This window comes from Epargyreus clarus, unplaced genomic scaffold (genome assembly GCF_041222505.1).
Source record: "Epargyreus clarus isolate Ecla_fem2 unplaced genomic scaffold, WU_Ecla_fem_2.2 ptg000007l, whole genome shotgun sequence".
Classification (NCBI taxonomy): Eukaryota; Metazoa; Arthropoda; class Insecta; order Lepidoptera; family Hesperiidae; genus Epargyreus; species Epargyreus clarus.
Window position 1 is genome coordinate 7649663 of NW_027332215.1, and position 22012 is coordinate 7671674.

At 33.9% G+C, this 22012-nt stretch overlaps 1 long non-coding RNA gene and 2 other non-coding genes across 3 annotated transcripts in view; 1 reads left to right on the forward strand and 2 right to left on the reverse strand.

The window, feature by feature from the left end:
- LOC140743328 (uncharacterized) overlaps positions 1-22012 on the forward strand; it is a 231818-nt gene that overhangs the window by 38653 nt on the left and 171153 nt on the right. Inside the window, exon 3 of the long non-coding RNA XR_012102452.1 lies at positions 18176-18199. This is a non-coding gene — a long non-coding RNA (uncharacterized LOC140743328). The remainder of the gene's footprint in view (positions 1-18175; positions 18200-22012) is intronic.
- TRNAN-GUU (transfer RNA asparagine (anticodon GUU)) lies at positions 12177-12250 on the reverse strand. Its single transcript has one exon. It is a non-coding gene; the product is annotated as a tRNA-Asn (tRNA).
- TRNAN-GUU (transfer RNA asparagine (anticodon GUU)) lies at positions 12702-12775 on the reverse strand. Its single transcript has one exon. It is a non-coding gene; the product is annotated as a tRNA-Asn (tRNA).

Genomic DNA, 22012 nt, shown 5'->3' on the forward strand with positions numbered 1-22012 from the left:
AGTTTGGGACATATCATGGAAAGACAGGAGACTTGTTTGCGGTCTTTGAAAGCCACAACTTTCCGACTGTTATGAATGTCGGACTATAAAATTTCCTTCCGTTAGCGGGCACTTCTGAATTACCACCGGAACATTTTTGTGATTAGCCCGGAGCGTCCCCACGCAGTCGGTATGGTTTATCTTCAGATACCGCGCTAGTTTCGGAGAATTAAAAAAACTGTCCATATACAGTACATGCCCCAAATTTAGAAGAGGCCGGATTGGTTTCAAAACTGTAGGAGCGCCGACTGAATAAGAGGAGTCGCTCGTCGCTCGACCAACATATACAAAAAATGATCACAAATACCCAGTTGCACTTGCGCACAACTGGTACGTTATAATGCCAAAGCGGGATGATTTTGATTTAATGTATTGCTTCAATCCAGGAGGACCTTTCGATAAAGTCAATGACTCGTCAATACAAATATCTTGGTCTAATTAAATAGGTATTTAAATCTGGTATTTAGATGTTCTAATACAGGACCCATGGAATATAAAATATTTCCAGGATTACTTGGATCCGACGAGCCAGTGGCAAGGTGAGAGGCCTTGTTTAGTCGCCAGTACCTATTTTCCACAAATAGTTGGAGAAAAGCACTGGTCTCTAAAACTGGAATCTTGCTGAAACAAAAATGGATACAGGGCTTTTAATAACCCCACCATCATCTAGAAACAAAAGAACCGGAAAATTTCGTCGCAATTACTTTGCACCGATTTCCGTTGAAATCAGCAGCATCTCAATCCAGTTGGTATTCCTCTAAGAAATGCTGTCTATCATTGTTTTGAACTTGGCGATTTCGTGTTTGTTATTTCATTGCGCAAATTTTCTGGAAATTCATCATCAGAAATATATACGTGATTTAATGTATCCATCACTACGTATCCGTCCCCCGCTCCTCTAAGGCCACCTCTGTCCGGTCAAACGACGACCATGCCCCCTCCCCCGTACCTGCTTCTGCAACCACCACGTCGCTCCACATGTACTTCGATATTAAATCTTGGTGGAGCAGGGGAGTTCGTTGGAATCGTGCAAGGAAATATACCGAAAGAGATTCTACAACAAATATGTAATATGCTTTTTTTATTAATTTATATATAAGTCGGTAATAACTTACAATGAATTCTCGGTTTTCCTTATTTCGGTTTCACTTTCTTCGAAGTCATGACTGAAAAAATAAAATAATTAATGAATCCAAGACTCAGCAGTACTTCTGAATCTGAAGAATCTTTAGGTGATATGTTTTTTGATAATTAATTACACACATGATAATTAACATTTCCAGGTGATTAAATAACAAAACAAATAAAAAAGATATTCATTTATGTATTACAGAAAAACATCGCAACAAGAATGTCGTAAAAGTCCCCCTTGCAACCTAACTCACCCGTCTGAAAAGAAAGGCACAGCAGTGGGAATATAATATGTGGTTGACTTACTTCATAACCTATATTATCTAAAACATGCTCCACTTCAGATGGGGAGGGTTGTGTACCACATTTTTTTTATTTATTTTTCTTTTCTGACAGCAGTGATAGCCTAGTGGTTAAGAAACGCGGCCTCTCGATCGAGGGATCCGAGGTTCAAATCCCAGGCACGCACCTCTGATTTTCAAATTTATGTGCGTATTAGAAATTAATTATCACTTGCTTAAACGGTGAAGGAAAACATCGTGAGGAAACCTGCATACCTGAGGGATTTATAAAAAAAAAATCTCAAAGGTATGTGAAGTCTACCAATACGCACTTGGCCAGCATGGTGGACTATGGCCTAATCCTTCTCATTCTGAGAGGAGACCCGTGCCCAGCAACGGGACAGTAATGGGTTGATGATGATGATGATGATGATGATGATGATTTTTCTTTTTAGTATTTGTTATCATAGCAGTTATAGAAATGAATGCATTGTGGCGATTTGAACTGTCTACATAGTACGCTTGAACCGTACTGGAATGGGGGAGGGGAACTTTAAAATTATGAAACATATTTTTATTAAATGATTACAAAAAAAATACGATTTCTGTGCTATAAGACGTTGCTTTCTACCAAGTTTCAAGAGTCTGAGTTTACGAGAAGTACCCTGTAGATTTTGATTCCTTTATCGATTAGCATTGGCTTCGAAGTTTGATTTTTTATAGCCAAGCCAATTTTTTGTCCAAGGGATGTTCGAGATACAAGAGAATTAACGCAATTGTGTAACGATACATAAAAAATCTTAAGCATTTTTAAAGGAATTCAAACAAAAAAAATTTTATTTAATTATTATTTTATTCTTTTTTTTACTTTTAGAATAAAAAAAGAATTATAATTATTATACCAAACAAGTCTTTAATGTATTTTGCACAAAAGTCGATATCAATAACAACTAGTATGGCACGTCCCTATGTACCCGAATCAATATGGAGAATATGGAGGCACGAAATTTGAAAGAAATCTCCAATAATAATTTTGGCAATAAAATTGTTGAAAACAAAGCATCATGAAACAATCTGTTTCATACAAATGATATCATCATATCCATTTTAAAATCACACAAACTTTTCACATCAACTCACTCATTCACAGTAATTTGAATTCCCGCCTCATTCATACCTGCGATGTTGACAGCATAAAATTTCAGATATTTATTTTTGAATTTCAGATAGAGGACTGAACCGAATTACAATCATTTTAGATATCTAATTTTAAGAAAACGCTACCGTCGATTTAATCATGCTAAACACAATTGACGATGCTTCAAAACATAACAAATTCTCTATAGTCCGTTTCATAATAAGATGTTCTAAATGTAAACAACAAAGGAGAAGGAAACCTATCAATATATACGTCTTAAATGCTTTTTTTTATTTTTGACGATATTAAAGTACTATAACCTCAGCTTCGTCCCATACACTAATAGATAATAATAATGAAAGATAAGGTTTATGGTAGAAAATTAAAATATGATAATGGTAACAAATTCGGGATCGGGAACATTTTTGTGCCGCCATTTTTAAATTTCGTAGCTGATGTTATTTATTTTCGTGATCGTGCTCAAACTCAAATGTTTTCTTATTTTCATAGCGTGTTTGTTAACTTGTGTGTAGTTGTTAAAGGTTTTGTTTCTTGGTAATAACAAATTAACAATTTTTAAAGGTACATGTAGGTTATTAAGGGATCTAACTCCACTGGGTTGTTAACGGTTGATCTAATCTCATCAGATAGTACTTACCTACTCTAGAATCCTTCTTCATAAGTTGTCTAAAATTCTACGAGATGGCGTTTTTGAGTGTAGAAATAAAAATTGTTAGTAAGAAAAAACAATTATTTATAACAGCATTAACAAAAAAAATCTAATAAAAAGCTTCAAATGCTTTTTATTTAAAAAAAATACAATAAAGGAATATTAGGTGACAACTTTTGCGCCATCTTGTATACAGATTTTTACACCTGCAAACATTACATACATTTGCACAATATTCTGATTTGCTATTCGGTTCCAAACCAGCGGCCCCAAAAACGTACAGTGAGTCTTCACAGCATCGATAGAAGGCGCTACATGTCTTCTGAATCACGCTAACGAATGTACGCTACAAAAAGCATAAATAGGATCTCAAGATAATGAATGATTGGCTAATGGGTTAAAATATAAGCTCATATTTGTTTGAAAAATATTTTTTTCATTGCGGTACTCTAACATAGTGCCGCGCTATAAATAATATATATAATCATAACTTCCACAGTTGTATTTAGACTAACGAAAATCCGAGACGATCGTACAACAAACCGACCGTTCTGTCATCATCATCATTTAGCAACTGTGTAGTTAGTGGTTCGACACATCTATACAATATTTTTACAGATTTTTTATGGTTATTTATAGGTTATTTTTTATATTGGGAACGTAAATTTGAAATAGAAGGAATAAACTTCATACAAATTTAATTTCAGAATTATCAAGATTCACATCATCAAACATTGTATATTATGTAAGACAGGAACCCATTTTTGAAATGACTCAAACGTTACGAAAACCGGTAACCTAAAGGAAATTTTCTATGAACACTAAACTTTGAAGCAAAAGGGCAATCCTTTTGCTGTAGAAAAATAAAGCATATAGTGCATAAAACGTTACATTTTTATGGACATACCAATGAATCTCCCCGGTACTTATAGTAGTGCCACGGTAAAGTCTTACTTTTGGCTTTAAATCAAGTTGATAATGATTAGTATTTTAACACCCTAATACTAACAAAATTGTCAAGCTGTTTTGTGTTTCAGTTTTGAATAGTAGTATACCTAATGCGATATTTGTGAAAATTAAATATTTTTTTATGTTTTAATATAATGAAATAACGAAACGGAAAAAATAATATTTTATTATAGATTGGCAATAAAAGTTAAACTAACAGGAAAAAATAATAGAAACAATTTATTTTTTATAACATATTTTATAAAATGCTCTAAAAGCAGAAACTTAAGTTTAAATTAAACTAAATCCATAATTGTATTACATTACACAATTTTTAATATACAGAAGTATATCGTGAGATATGTAGATGAACGAGCATATAAGTGTAACTGTATTTTTAATCAGTAACCTTAATTTTTATAAGTAATTATAAGAAATAATATCTTTTAATTAAAAAAAAAACATCTATTCAAATATCTTGCGACAAGCATTTATATCACAAAAACTTTGTAAAGTAATACAATTATGGAATCCATTTCATTTAAACTATAAATTAATTAATTATTTTCTACTTTTCGGAGCATCTAAATAAAAGCTTGTGTAAAAATATATTTTATAAGTTATTTATTCTAATTAATAATAATTTAAGGTTTTAGGAACCAGACGTGTTCGATCAGTTCTAATCACTATCGCCATAGTTCTGTTATTGATAGGAGACATTTCCCATTTTATGATTGTATTTATAAAGCGGTACTGTTTTACGGTACCTGCAATGCAAAAATAATCGCTACTAAGCTTAAATTGTCTACTCTCATACCAAACCCAACCCGTTCAGCCCAATTTATGTTTCTTCCAACGAACATTCGTTAGCGTGATTCAGAAGACATGTAGCGCCTTCTAGTGATGCTGGGAAAATTTACAAGTGACACTAAAATGTCAAGTCATGCATGTCATGTTTGTTTTGATGCTACGTCTGGAAAAGCAATATACAATACTTAATATGCAATAATAAATATTACATTTAAACTATATTTCATTGCATTCTACATTATTATTTGCAACTAGACTTAGATAATTAGAAAGTTTTCCTTATGAGTGAAAAAGCCGAAAAAAAGCTTCTTATACACAACAAATGTTTTTCCTAATTTAAATTACATACCCACAATAAAGTGCCAGATGATAAAATGCCAGAATAGGGCAGGACAGCACATCAGGGTTATTGCAGATGCTTTAATATTAGCTTATGATGTATATTTTGATATATGGCAACTTTCTCTAGCGACATCTGTTGTTTAGTTGAACGATCATACTTAGGGAACGTTCTTCTATTCATGGGAGCCTGGTACAAGCGTGCTTCTTGGTTGCACTTCGATCAATAATTGCACGCATCGATGATGTGTTCTGCGCATGCCCTTTGTTGTTGTGCAAAGTTGCCATGTTCGTTATAAGAGATGAGATACATTTAAGATATTTCGTTGTCATTTATGTTTTTGTCATGTTTTAAAATGTCATAACATTTTTAAGATTGTGTAATCCACATAACGTTATATGATAAAATATTATAATAAGTTATCAAAGGACATGGACAACCTCTATATTTCTCTGTGTCTAGCTTCAAAATGCATGTATGTTACTGTGAATGGTACTTTTTTGGATTCAGGATATCCTGAAAATGTTTTTTAAATTAGTTATATGTATACCGTCTTATTTATAAAAAAATGCTTATAGAAGGTTTTTAACACTCATTACTTAAATTGTTTGAAGAGTTTATATAACGTTCCATAAAATTGTTTATTCATATTCATTCCATAAATCTTCTTTAACTAAAATGTCGCTAAAATAAATGAAAATGTTGCCATTACAGTGAAGTTTGGCGAACAAATTGACAAAAATATATAAATAAATATCATTAAATGACATTATTTCGTACTAAAAAGTATTTTGTCTTAACCAAATAAAATGTCTGCGTCATTGTAATTATAAATACCGCGAACACATTTCATGCCTATTGTTACAAATATAAATAAATAAATAAGTACTCACCTCAATATTGTGAGTATACCTACCGCAGTTAATAGGATTATTCTGTTGTTTAATACTAAATAATATCCCAAATGTAATTATTTAAATTAAGCCACTATATAAAGCTTGTCATTATTTAAATTGAACGCAGTTTTGTGTAGTGATCGGCAATAGATTGCCATTAAAAGTAACCATTATTACAGATTATCATCGCTTTTCATTGTTACAATAAATAAATATATAAATACTAATGTGGAACACGATATGATAGTGTAAATGATGTAATAAATATAAATTAATTATTACTATGTAGAAACCTACTTTGGATAAATATTTATCTATGGAGTGTAGAAATAAGGAGCAGGCTATTTGTATCCGAAATTGTCCGTGGAAGTTAATTATGGCCGTGTTAGTGTAGCACGCATAATATATTCGTGGAAATATTTTGCACTTCATAAATACTTGAGGCTCTGTACTCTAGTCACCAAAATAATTATATTTTTCAACTCGATGAACCTTCACTAGAACTGTCATTTCCAACCCCTTTGGAACACTAGCGCCTTGGGGGGTTTCGAAATATTATTGAGGGTTTATCTCTCTTGCTCATATTGTTAAAAATACATTTAAATTATTCAATTATAGTATTATTATAATGAATTATATTATGTATTTTCATGATTTTCATGATTCTTTTAATAATTAGTGCCCAAAGTAATATAAGTATAGTCACTGGAGTGCAAAAATAAGTATAGCCACTGGCTGGTACGATTGTAAGAGTTAGCATAAAAAACAAAAAGGACGCTCTGGACGTTTGAGTAGTATTTTGGGCGGGAATAATAAAAGCTGTAAATTGGATCAAGAAACATTTATTTAAATTATTTTTACTTTGTAGTGACATAAAAGTCATATTACTAATATTAAAACGCTCAGAAGGTATTCCAAAAATACAATATATTCTTCCATAATCATCAATATTTCCAATAATACATCTCTATCCACTAACGTAGGACATTTCGCTTATAAAAAACATTGCATAATCAATCAGATGAAATTTCCTAAGTCAAAACGAGACTAAATATTCCAAAAATATGAAATAAGTGGCGTAAATTATTTATAACCAGCAAGTATGTGGTTTATACATGAATCAGAGTGATGTGTCTGTAATATTCGTCAATCCTACGGAGTAGGCCCCACATTACTCAGTACAACAAGTTTAATCAACCATTCGTAATCTTATAAACTTTTTAAGATATAGATTATTTTTATAACTTTTTAGTAGGTTGTTAAGTTTTTTCATATAGAGAGCATGTGCTATAACATATTAATTATACATAATACTCGTGTTCAGACCAAGCTCATGTGATATGCAGACAATACTGTTTCTGCAGTCCTCTTTATTGTCATTATTATATACCATAATTAAAATTGTTATTAAATAGATTATAAAGAAATGTTGTATCGATTTTTTTATCTCATTCAGATGTTATAATATTTGAAACAAAACAATCATTTTCATGTAGGTATCCTCTTCATGTTCATCTTTTTTCTCATCTTCTTTCTTCTTCATCATTTATATTATTCTTTTGTACATTTTCACGTTATTCTATGATTATATTTATGATTATTTTATTTTTGTATTATCATCTTATTTAACTACAACAAATATTCTAAAGTATTTAGAAATCGTTCAGAAACAGGAAAAATTAGATGACCTATGAGCATTGATTATCCGTGAGCGTTGCGAAAAAAGTAATATGTTTACAGTAATCCCGCTTCTGTTAAAATGCTGTTGGCTCGGAGTGGTCATCCCTTAACCTTTGTTCCCCTTAAGTTGTCGTGGTACTTACTGGACCCCCTGTATAATGTGCCTCTGATAGAACTACAATTAAGAAGAATTATCGTTGCTTTAAGATAGGTTATTTGTTCCATAAATATAAACCACAGAGATGACAATTTTCCAAGCAGCCTAAGAATGTAGCACACTTAAAGAAGACATTTCACCGAATTTTCTACACAGCCTAATATCACATCTGAAGAATACAATCCATCGATTTTTCAATGCAATCATGGTTGTTGATAATTTTGTATACTAGACCCGGATTGTGTGTCGGAGTGAAATTCTCATTAGTAATAGTTAAAAAACACTGTCAGTTTCAATAAACGTATCCTCAAGGCGGTATTGTAATATGATACAAATCTGCAAGACGCTGTCGAACAACTTATTGCTTCTTTTGGCTGCATGTTCCTTCACAACTGTTTTTCGTGTTTTCTTGTTGTTTTCGCTCTTATCTGTAAGGAAATGAAATTATTGTGTTAACATCTAGTGTCATTAAAGCACTCTGTTTCCGTCTTTTGTGAGTTTGCGTATCAATATCAGATCAATGGTAGGATTAAGTACACTTACTACTACATACTACTAAATACTTCATCCATTTTCGCGCCATTTCCAGTTTCACATGTGCGCGACGGTACGCGACATTTATAATATTTTATAAACTGTATCCAACAATAACAGGTGCCTCGTAACTGACAAGACACATGTGAAAATATTTACTATCGAGGTAGACATTCACAATCCGTCAAAACTTCCTTGATGAGTAGAGATGTCATTTCTTTCATGCGTACCAACTTTAGAACCTTACCTTACATTGTCGGAGCTGCCCTCAGTTGAGCAAAGTACTTCTTGTCTATGACAAGTTACCAACTGAACCAATCGCCTCTATCTGCCCTACGGCACCTATAATGATGAATGTTGGCTAGCAAACCTGCTAATAAAAAAATAACAATATTATATATATATTTATTTAACAATATGTCGCAATATTACAAAGTCATCAAATCGTATTTGTCGAGGTGAATTGAGATTAATTTACACAATTAAAAAATCGTCCGGAAAAAGGAGTCATCAAACATTCGTCGCGTATTTTTTATGTACTCGTACGTCCAACAAGGGAATTGCAGCGGGCATGTTGAGAAAAAAAAATTGACGTTGCCAATAATTTCAATGAATTATTTGCAAAGTGGATTTTAAATCAATTTTGTCAATAGTACATATTTTTTATATTTTTATAACAGTCTAAACTATGACTTATATGACCCGTATTTTAGAAGGACCTATTGCCCTATTTAGAGTAGATCCTGTTAAGTATAAATTATTTAAAATAATGGTGTTTATTATTTAATGCTGTCGAAATAGGTTATAACCTATTTTTAGCGACAGCTACATACTGCGAAATACGCAAACAGTTTATTTTACATTTTGGACTGGATATTTTATTTAAAATGAATTACATAAAAATACTGTACTTGAAACACATAAACTTGTTCAAATCGTTTTATTTATTTTTTGCAAATAAAAAGAACAATAGGTATTGCCTATTACAAAACGCAATGCTGGCTTACTCTATGGAATACATGCTCTGTAACGACATCTGTAGTAAATTGGGTATCATTAATTTATGAAGTCTTGGTAGAAGCGCGGCTTTTGGATGCAATATGATCAATACATTTGCGCTGAAGTGCGCATGCTTCACGCAAACTTCACGCTTAATATGTGTATTTCCTAAAGGATGTTTTACATAATGTTGAATTCCCGCGTCGTTACCGAATTGAAATTATAAAAAATAGAAATATAAAAAAAATGTCATTCATTACACTGTTGATAAATAACATGATATTTAAAGAAAAGATAAGTCTCTAAGTCACATCAATTTAGTTCTTAGAGAAGCAACGTATATGTGGCCCACTTTAGGACATCAATGCTATTTGAGTACCTACAGATGACCTACCTACAATAAACAGATGTTATGATCTTGTTAAAAGGCCGAGCGCCCGCCAGTAGCGAGCATTCTTATTCGAGCCGTCGAAGCGATCGGACCTCCTCAACGTTGAATAAATCGAAGAAGATTATCTCACTCATCAGACAGTCAGTAATGCTAACGTCACAAATGTCGTCTCTTAAAAACGGCCTGGGATAGGCTACTTCGTCATACCTTATCAATATAAATTCAAGCACTTAATGTAGATGGATAAAATTTTGTCTTTATTTATACTCGTAGCATGTATAGTTTAGTTAAGTTATTTTATGAGTATGACATTTTGCCGGGTGTGAGTGTGGGTAGAGAAAAAGTCGGGAAGATGAGTTTTTAGAACAACTCCGGCTCTCTAACTCTATTAGTTAGAAATGCGTCTTGGGACGTCATTTTTAAAACAGGGGGTAATTCTATCATACGGACAGACGGGGAAACGCGATAATCTTCATAACTATTGAACGCATTTTAATGCAGTTCTCACCTATAGGCAGTGTGATTCACGAGGGAAGTTTAGGGATATTAAAGTTTTGAGTGAACTGGCTAATGGAAATGATTGTTTATTAATGTTGATTTCAAAAGTATTTATATTATAACAAACATTTATACAGAAAATTAATTTTATAATAGTATAATTTTATATTAGAGAGATATTAACTAAGAAAACGCCGTAATCTCATATTAATTATTTATTACTTGACAGAAAACTGGGATATATTACGTCATATTACAATTTCTTCATCTCCGGACTACTCGGTCTCCCGTCTACAAACTCATCGTCCAAACCTGAATCTGTACCAGCACCTACTAATTCGTCGCGTCCGCGTGATACATCTTGCACTGGAGCCTCGCTGTCGAAAAATATTCCTGTGACACCTGCCTGTCGTAAGAGGCGACTAAAAGGGGCTTTCAGGGCTGCGGGTGGCAAATATGGGAGCTCAAACCGTCCAGTAAGTGATCCCGGGAAGAACAGTGGTTTATGTGGTCGCATATCGTTGTACTCACCAGGGGATGTGAGAGGAGCGTAAATTACTTTGTTCCCCCCAGGGCAGAGCCCGATAGGGGCATCAAGTTCGGAGGAATCCGGTTGTGTTCCGTTGGAGATCCCGGAGTTATCCATCAAAAGCTGAGGACGGCCACCGGGGGGTTTTAGTGCTGTAAAAGTCCCACATAACCCAGTATCGCTCCCACGGCCTCGGGTACCTTTTGAATGTTTCACCTTCGTCTTCAAAAAAAAGGCTTAGGTTGTATCTTCTCACCCCCTGTATATTTACACAAGTAGATGATGCTGAGTAGTCGCCGAGGAGAAAGGGGGTATGGTATGCGGTAAAGCATATCCTTTTGGACCGGGGTGGTACTTAAACATTTTTTTTATTATATTACACATAAATTCCACCATTGATAAATGCCGCCTTGTTAATGTAACCGCGGCCTTAAAGTCATGCGTATTAGGGTTTTGCGAAAATTCGCCCTAACGACATCTCTGATCTACTTGAAGAATCTTCCTCTCTACACCACAACTACCTTGGGTTTCTGAACCCCTGGTACAAACGCGGTCTTTAGTACATTTGGATCAATAATTGCACGCGATTGCGCATCCATTCTGCACATTTATATAGGGAATATCCACATTTATTGAAAGATTATCGTTGTTTATTCTAACAAGGGGTCGGATCTGTATACACAGGTCAACACCTTCATGTAACTCTGGCATCTGTAGATTTGGAGTCGAAAGCTTTCTTTCTTCCCATACTTAGATAATACTCCCATGCGGTAGTCCCTGTTTGGTCCCAGCTGGTGTTGCTTACAAACCTCATCAGATATTAGTTGTTAAATAAATTTAACAACTAATATCTAATACCAACATCGAAAAACAACGGCTTAATATAATCCGTGAATGACGGAATCGCACCTAAAAAAATATCTAATAGCGGTCACCCATCCAATTCCCGCCTACGCCCGACTTTGCTTAAGTTTGTAGGTTACACGAAACCTACACAAGCTACATTGAAATTTGTAAATTTAAAAAAATCTCTAAAGTATATAACAATATATTATTAACAATATATTATTAACAATATATTATTATATATTTTTACGCACAAAAAAAGATAAAAAAACATATTACATTGAACTAACGCCCCCGGGTGGGCTCGAACCACCAACCTCTCGGTTAACAGCCGATTGCGCTATCCCATTGCGCCACGAGGGCTATGTCTTTTAGGGCGAATTCGCCCTACAGTAACAACATTTTCAACGATTTTCCATTCAAAAATACATAAAAATATTTTTGTTGCTTAAAACATGCACCTAATGCATAAAATAACCTAACCTAACCTAATCAGGATATTTGTTGTTAAATTAATGTTGGTATTAGATTAAATTAATTTAACAACTAATATCTTATACCAACATCGAAAAACAACATCTTAATATAATCCGTGAATGACGGAAGCGCACTTAAAAATGATCTAATAGCGGTCACCCATCCAATTCCTGACTACGCCCGACTTTGCTTAAGTTTGTAGGTTACACGAAACCTACACAAGCTACATTGAAATTTGTAAATTAAAAAAAATATATAACAATATATTATTGACAATATATTATTATATATTTTTACGTACAAAAATAAAGATAAAAAACATATTACATTGAACTAACGCCCCCGGTTGGGCTCGAACCACCAACCTCTCGGTTAACAGCCGATTGCGCTAACCGATTGCGCCACGAGGGCTATGTCGTTTAGAGTGAATCCGCCCTACAGTAACAAAATTTTCAGTGATTTTCCATTATAAAAATACATAAAAATATTTTTGTCGCTTAAAACATTCACCTACTGCATAAATTAAGGAAATTAATTGAATAATAAAACTGTATCCCTTACTTTGTGTATAAATTAAGGGTTGGATAAGGTTCTAATCTGATTTAATTTTAACTCGGGAAAAACGTGCAGGTGAAAACTTAATATATAAATATACACACAGCGATACTGAGATCAATTTAGCGATTTTAAACAAAATAACACATAAAATGTTTAAATATTTGATAAAACTAATGTTATTATTAACAATAAAATATAAATTAAATACAATAACAACGAAGCAATGCCAGTTTTTGCCGATTTAAATTTTTTTGTTAAAAATTTAGGTTTAGATTTAAACTTTTCTAAGTGTGAGCTTTAAGTTTTGTATTCATTAGGCAACATTTGTGTGAAAAGTTGTGTTGAAAATTTTAAAATTGTTGAGTTGGTGTAATTAATATCGGATACTGTTACTGGATTTCTGTTCCGAACGTTTCGTTACAATACATCCCACAAATGCTCAATCGGATCCATGTCTGGGCGGAGCGCACGCCAGTCCACCGTCGGTATACCGACTTCATTGAGGAATTCCCTGGTGACACGTACAGTGTGACACCGGGCATTATCATGCATTAACATAAATTTATCCCCAATGAACCTGGCATACGGAACCACATGATCCGAGAGAACATTTATGATGTATAGGTCAGCAGTCAGTCCTCCTCCTCGGTCTCCTGCAGGCACGAAAACGAGCTACGTTTTTTTGTCAAAAGAAATTCCGGACCACATCATACAAGAACCGCCCCCTTAGGCAACTGTTTCATTGAAACAGCACTGCGCAAACCATTCTCCTAGACGCCTGTAGACCTGATCTATCCTATCATTGTCATGCAAACACATTCTGCATTCGTCAGTGGACAGGACAGAGCGCCATTGGTCGATGCTTCAATCGAAACGCTACCGAGCAAATTGAAGTCGAGCTTGCTGGTGTCATGTGGCCAATTTGGGGTGTTTGGCAACTCATTTTGGAGTGAGGTTGGGTTCTCTCAGGTGTCTTCTTACTGTTCACTCACTGACAGCTACTCCGCATACTTGTCAGAGCTCTTGTTCCACATCAACGCGATTTCAAGGCGATTTCAAAGTGACGTCGATACAATTAATCCATCGTACACGGCGGAAATGCAACGATTATTGCTGGTTCTTGGTTTCCGAAAAAAGCCGCCAGTCTCTAAACTCAGTAAACTCTTGAAACAGCAGATTGCGACAAACGAAACTGTCGAGCTACTGCACGCTGGCTAAGGCCATGTTGCAACAACGCAACAACTTGAGCGCTCTATTCCGGTGTTATATCCATGATGTCGTCGAAATAATGAGCGCAGGTAGTGGAGATGTGTACAAGTTAACATCTGATAAGCGACTGATAACTTTATGATAACACAATGGCCTTTTATACGGAATTACAGTCCGCAAATAGTGGGTATCATAACGAGCACAATTCCCGCTACTACAATTCGGCACCAATTTAAAGAAAAAAGTATTGTACTGAGTTTTATGGTAATGATATCATTCGAAAGCTAGGTTTGTTTTAAGAAAAAGTAATTTTGTAACAAAAATACATCTGCGTTTTCAAATGCAGCGGCTTTGAGTGCGCGCTTGGAGTGTGAGTCGATTCGTTTGCCCGCGAGTGTAGTTCATAGTGCCACATTTCGGAAACTTTTATAATCCTTATGTATTTTGCCATCGACACAACTGATGCAGTTTTAGGAAATTAGCTCTTCGCTTAAATCCTTCTTCTATTAATAGCCATAGCTCAGTAGTAGGCGCAGCCAAGTATTCACCCCTTAAAATACTCCATATTTGGTGTCATACTTCTTTAACTATTCTGCTCACAGTCTTTGTACCCACTTGAAAGGTATATCACTTATCTGTGAAGGTATTTCCATATGTGAGGTATCTGTAATAAAAGTAAATCTAAGTAAACTAAAAGTAAACTACCTTGTTGGACACTTTTTGAAAATATAATATAAATCAAAATGTCAAGACTGTCGCAGTATCCACTTTATTTCGATCATTACAAAACAAGAAAAAAATAAAATTATTATTTTTAAGAATCAAAGACAAACCAAACACTAGCAGACCTTCTTCTAAACATATAGAACTTCTTCTAACCTTGCCCCCGGGCGTTGAAAGGTTTCAACCCTCCTTATCTTCTGAGAGAGGGTAAATCTTACAGAATGATCTGTCAATATTATTATTTTTAAGAGTCAAAGACAAACCAAACACTAGCAGACCTTCTTCTAAACATATAGAACTTCTTCTAACCTTGCCCCCGGGCGTTGAAAGGTTCCAACCCTCCTTATCTTCTGGGAGAGGGTAAATCTTACAGAATGATCTGCGATGCAGACCGCTTGCAGTTTTAATATCTGCAATTCTGGAAACGCCGTCTGCTCCAGGGTTTACTGCAACCACTCGACCAAGCTTCTAATGTAAGGGCGGCAAATTCTCTTCTTTCAGAAGAACCAGGGAATTGAATTTTAGAGTAGCACCCTTACTCGATCGCCACTTAGAACGAAGTTAAAGTTCTGAGAAGTACTCCTTACTCCAACGAGCCCAAAAGTGCTGGCGTAATTGTTCAATTCGTTGAAAGCGAGTCAACGAAGTTGTAGGAAGTTCCTGATAATCCTGTGACGGCAGAGATGTCAACGTACGTCCAATTAAAAAATGTCCTGGAGTCAAAGGCATCATGTCGTCGGGGTCTGGTGAGAGCGGTGTCAATGGCCGAGTTTAATATTGCCCCAATTTGAGTTAGAGTAGTGTTAAGCTCCTCCTATGTTAAATGACAATTTCCCAACACTCTGACCAAATTATGCTTTGTTGACTTCACACCAGCCTCCGGAAGGCCAGCAAAATGTGGGGAATTAGCGGGTATAAAATGAAGTCTAATTTCCTCATTGGCCATTTCCTCAGATAAAGAGTTGCAGTTAGCTTTTAAGAATTTAGACAGATCGTTATACGCCCCGACAAATGAAGTACCGTTGACCGAAAAAAATATGTTTAGGTTTACCTCTCCGCGAAATAAATCTACGCAATTCCATTAAAAAAGTGTTACTGGTCAAGTCACCTACTAATTCTAGATGAATAGCCTTTGTAGTGAATCATACAAATATGGCGATATAGACTTTGACACGCCTACTTCCACGACCTTGACGTGAAATATACTGAAGAGGACGTGCGTAGTCTAAACCAACGATCTCAAAGGGAAAGCCTGCTAGAAGGCGCTGCTGCGATAAGTTACCCATTACAGGAGACACAGTTTGTCCCTTGACTCGACAACAACGTACACAATTTCGGCAACATTGTCTGGCTAAATCGGGCCTATGGGCAAATACTGTTCTCTAATAGAAGCTAATAATAACGGTGACCCAGCATGCATTAAACGTTTGTGTTCAAAATTAAATAATAGCTTAGTAAATTGATGAGCGGACGGTAAAATACTAGGGTATTTTTTATCATAAGAGTAATTTGAATTTTTAAGACGACCACCTACTCGCATTATTTATTGTCGTCAAGAAAAACATTAAACTTAAGTAATGGACTTTTTTAGGTAATACTTGATTATGAAGTAACATTTTATACTCAGGGTAAGATTCATTTTGAGGCATCTAAATGATTAAATATAACGCTGACTGTAGCTCCTCACAGCTCCTGAAACTGATTGTTTCCTACAACCACTAATAAACCTTAATATAAATGCTACAGTGCGCTGAAGTCTCAAATAATTTGAGAACCTTTCAACGTAAAGCGACATTTACTTTCAATTCCGGTGTCAAATGTGTCACAAGTCATGTAAGAATGACTAGACGGCCACAAAGACATATCTTCGGAGAGAAATTCTGGGCCTGACCACCACTTGTCTAGGGTGGAATTCGATACGACATCAACTCCGCGAGATATATAGTCCGCGGGGTTTTGGTCTGTAGGTACATTCCTCCACTGACAGTTCCCAGTCTTATCTAAAATATCCACGACCCTATTGCGAACGAAAACTTGCAACTTACTTGGTACAGTTTGTAACCATGCCAAAACAATTCTGTATATACATTGTTTTTACATAACTCTAAGTATTGCTTTACGCAGCGTAAGCTGGTAAGGCATCCCGTCAACTTAATTTTCCTTTCTTTACTTTACACAAAATCTTAATAAATAATAAACGACAACCTTCCCCGAGAAACACTCCATATATTGGTGAAAACTGCATGACAATTGGTTTAGTAGTTTTTGAGTTTATCGCATTCAGACAGACAGAGGAACTTTAAGTTATATTAAGTTTATTAAGTATAGAAGATTATATTTTACTCTGTAGTTACATAGAAGTCGGTTTTATTTAATTATTCTATTGAAATACTGATTCTTTCAAAACCTAGCTATACCGCCTTACATGGTTATTAACAGCTGATATTCTAAAAAGTATTAATTGTAAAGGTAGAATACATATATATTAGTGTTAATAAGATATATCCTCGTGTTTCAACATATTGTTTATTCTCGTATATTCGAAGAACCAACATGCGTGCAATAATATATTGTTTTTCGTAGAATATATACAGGAGTACAAAGTAAGTTCCCGCAGTATTAATAAAGTACAGATATAGATAAAATACAGATGATTGTAAATATTTAGAATTAATAAATATTCAGTATTTAAAAATTAAATTAACATACCGCTATCTTCATAAAATTTACAACTTACATTGTCAGGCATTGAGTCTGGGCAATATGTGCCAATGACGTAGACTTTCTGTATCTCTGAGGGCAGCAGCTTCCATGAGGATATTGAAATTTCTCTGTTCTCGCTCTCTGTTGCACGTTCTGTTTTTCTCTCGCTCTTCTCTCCAAACCTACAATTAAATTGATAATTTAAAAGATTCCCTATTAAGGTTGTATATAAGACATACGTATTGATTATTTTTTGGAAACAAAAATAGAACAAACCAACTTTGTCGATAGGTATATTTCTATTTAAAAAAAATGTAAAGCTTTATTCTCATTATACAATTTTGAAATTTTTGTTCTACCCGATTCTTTACGCTCATCCTAGTCATCCTATCTCAAGAGAACTTGTTTGAAAGTATATATGGACTGTTAAATATAGTATTTTCATTGTTTCAAATGTAAAATAAACACATTTTGTGTAATATTGTGGTGGAGTGGTTAATTTCATAGCTTAAAATACGTTAGCACGTATTTTAACAAACATAATTAATACGAGTAATAATTCATTAATTTTATTTTGTTGAATCTACCTATTTATTGACATTTTTTTATTTGTTGCAGATTGCTGTTACGGAAGGTATTATGGTAAGTAAAAAGTATTGTAGAATATAAATATAGAGCTGAATAAAAACTTACATTGAAAAGTTACGATATATTAGCAATATTTGGCGTGCGTGTTGTCATGTCTTGTAGATGTAGAAATCATTGGGTAATTGACTAGTGTGCATTTTAGACAATGATAAGGATCCAAGAGTTACGAGTAAGAACTGAATTTGAAGGTGACCGCCATATCTATTTCTACCTGATAAGTGTTAAACGCTACGTAGATTGGCGGCTTGGCTATTTTATGAATGAAGCCTTGTGTACTACTGATAGTAATGTAAGGTGAAAGCAAATACAATATAAAAATACATTCGAATGCCGTTCATTTACTGTAGCTACCGGACAACCTGACGCACCATGTTTCTTGCGTCCAAAGGTTCAGCAATAGACGACAAAAGAAAAAAAAACAGGATAAGGATATAGGAGGACAAATCTTGTTTTTGTTGCTAGTATCGAACACAGACATTGTTGCAAGTTGCAACACGTCTCTTATCGTACTTTGTAATACAATTGAATATTAAATAACGTATAGTTTCTTGATGTTTATCCGTAGATAAACTTTAAGAAACTATACTAAGCTTTAATAACAATCTCCAAATCCGTAGATTTGGCGATTGTTACCAAAACAGTAGCAATAACAATGGCCAAATCTACGGATTTGGCGATTGTTATTGCAGCTGTTTTGGTTGATTCAGAGCAAAATATTACACAGTATGTTGAAATAAGTACATATTTACTTAAAAATACTTGGGAACTAAAAGAATATACATACTTAGTAACAATCATTCAGATTTTTTCATATGACATCAATTTACCTATTGTCATAGGCAAGCTTACTACTGTATTTACTACAGACTGCGGAATAGAAGATTTATTCTTCATAATAGAATAAACTTGTACTTACCTTAGCGAAAAGGAAATATTTAATAATATAATTCTCCAAGAGCTACAGTTTTAGTGAGAATGGGAGATTAACGGGAGTAGAAACCTCAAGGGTCGTTTTTCCTTTCATGGAAATTCCTTTTAAGATCTTTTTGATTCATCGTTGCCATTCTCTTTTTTAAAGGAGTAATATTGTAAACGCTGTTCTTTCCCTTAGAGTAATCTCATCTCTCATATGAATTGGTGAACTTAGTTTAAAAAGCCAATACCCGCGCAGCTTCTTCAGGTGCTATGTTTATAATTTGCATTGCCTTCTAGAAATTGGTTACTATTTAGGTAACCAGCAATTGTTAAAAATCTGATTTATTGTTATCAATTTCGGGCGTAGTATACTCATACAAAACTTTGCTCATGAAGCAGTGTCCTATAAATATTCAATTTAGTTTAGATTTCAGCAAAATCATGTTTTGGATACTGATTAGTAATTAATCTTCTTGTTACTACATACCCAAATGTAATAGGCTGCTTATATCAAAATATTTACACTTAACCAAAAGATACGCCTTGTCTTCGGTATATAATTATTGCAGTGTGTAATCGTATCTATTTCATTATATTGTAAACAGTTGCCTCATATGTATGTAACTACATGCATGATAGTGGCTATTTTATATTAGTGTCTATTTTTGCACTTTAATGTACATGCGGGTCAGTGATTTAAGTAGCTGAATATTGTTTGTTTAAACATTGTAATCGGCATAAAGGAGATGTTTCATTTTCGGCCATCTCATGTACACTTTATCTAAAAAACACAAATAATTTGTATAATTGAAGAAAAATACACATATATTATTATAATCTAAAGTATTCCTGTTTAAAATTATTTAAAATAAGCATTCCTCATTGAAATATTAAATATGGCGGAATACTGTCAATGTCAAGTTTTCAAAACTGTCGATGTCGGTCAGGGAAACTATGTGTACCCCACACATAGGTTACTATACTCTTTGGATGTCGGTAATTCTGTATTTCGGTGTTTTTGTCGTTAAGTTATTGTTACCTTAGTACTTTACAACCAGGCTTTTGTTTTGGGTATCCCGTCATTATTTCTGAATTTAATTAATTATTTATAACAATTATAACAAAACCACTTTTTAAATAGTATCTGGTTTTATAGATGTAAGTGACATGTCAAATTAAAAAAGAAGTTGTCAATTTGATATGTATAAAAGTGGATATATACATAATATAATATAATAGTGGAATCTAATGTAAACGTTGAATAAATATGTACTGATGAGAAGATTCCATTTTAATCCTGAATATGTTTCTGCTCTGTGCTGCTTACGGTTTTGGACTGATTCTACCTTACTTGTTTACTCAGCTTTTGTTTTATGGACTCTTGCGATTTTCGTACGATCGCTGTGGATTGTGTTGACAAGGATTCAATATCATCAGGTAAAATAACGATCAATTAGTTCTATTAATCGTGAAATAATCGTTACTACTTTTAAACTAGAGAAGCTAATCTTTTTACATTTCTCTTTTTTTAGATAATTACAATAGCAAGACAAGGACATTCTTGGGATGACAAAATAATCAGTTATTATTGCAACTGCATCGCCGGGCAACGAACCGTCCTCGTAGGTAGCTGCGCTCACATTATGACCATTGTTTGATGTTTGGGCTGAGCTCGTCACGGGATATTGCAGAACCTGCTACATGATTGGATGAAAATATTTATAAGGGAAGATATTGAAAATGAATAAAATATGTTTCTAAGTGAAGAATAAATAAAATATAATCTATATGTGTACTTATGTTTTATTTATACACTTAAATGTTTTAAATAAAATAAATTGGTATAGAAGTTTATATTTTGGTACGTTTGTTTTAAATCAAGATTTATGAAAGTAAATATAATTAATGTTTATCAAATATAGGTATTGTTTCTCAATACATGCAATACAATATTTTTATATCTACGCCCATTCGCATAAAAATATTTTAAAAAGTATATAATGTATATAGTAGGTTAAAACAGAATGACAGACATGACATTATTACGGTAATCACTACCGCCATGACGTTTTTCCACTGTTGTGTTGCAAGTTTAAGTGTAAATTATTGTTTTTAAACAACTAAACGAACATGATTTGAAGAAAATGAACCCCTATGAATTGTTCTTTGCATGTTTTCTTAGTTTTTAGTATAGTGTACAAAAGGTGGCCGAGAGCCCATACATTTTGAAACATCTCCTTTGTGACACTTATCGATAGAAAAAGACAAAGTCATATGTTACTTCTTTGTGAGTAAGTGTGACCTAACATTGAACTTGAAAACACTTGGATTACCTAGGTTTTGTTTCGATTTGAAATATATCTAGGATGTGCTCTAACACATCATTTTAATGTGAATGTCGATACAACGCATTATTTATTGCATTGATTTACGCGCGTGCTTGTGATCTTCGATATAAGATCACACATGCGCGAATAGAAGTTGGATCATTACAATTCATAACAACTATTTACGAAATATGTTCTCCTGGTGGTTCAATGCACCAAATTTTTGCAGTTCGTTGCCCTTTTTCAATCCACAATGCATCCTTTTGATACACCCATGGAATAGACTACAGATTGACTAATATGGCTGGTCGAAAATAAAAAAAAAGTTATAAAAAATGCAAAGCTTGTTTGGGTGCTCTTTAAAAATTAAGATATACATACATGTCGTTTTTTGTGTAAGTACATAATTTAAAAGGTTATGATATAAGTATCCTATGCCCTAAAGATCTAGTTTGATTAAGCAGTAAGTAGTAAACATAATATCGTTTTGATATTTTATCCAACAATGAAGATAGTCGTCGCGTCACTCTATTATTGATGGTTTTAATAAGTTTCAATTTCCCTT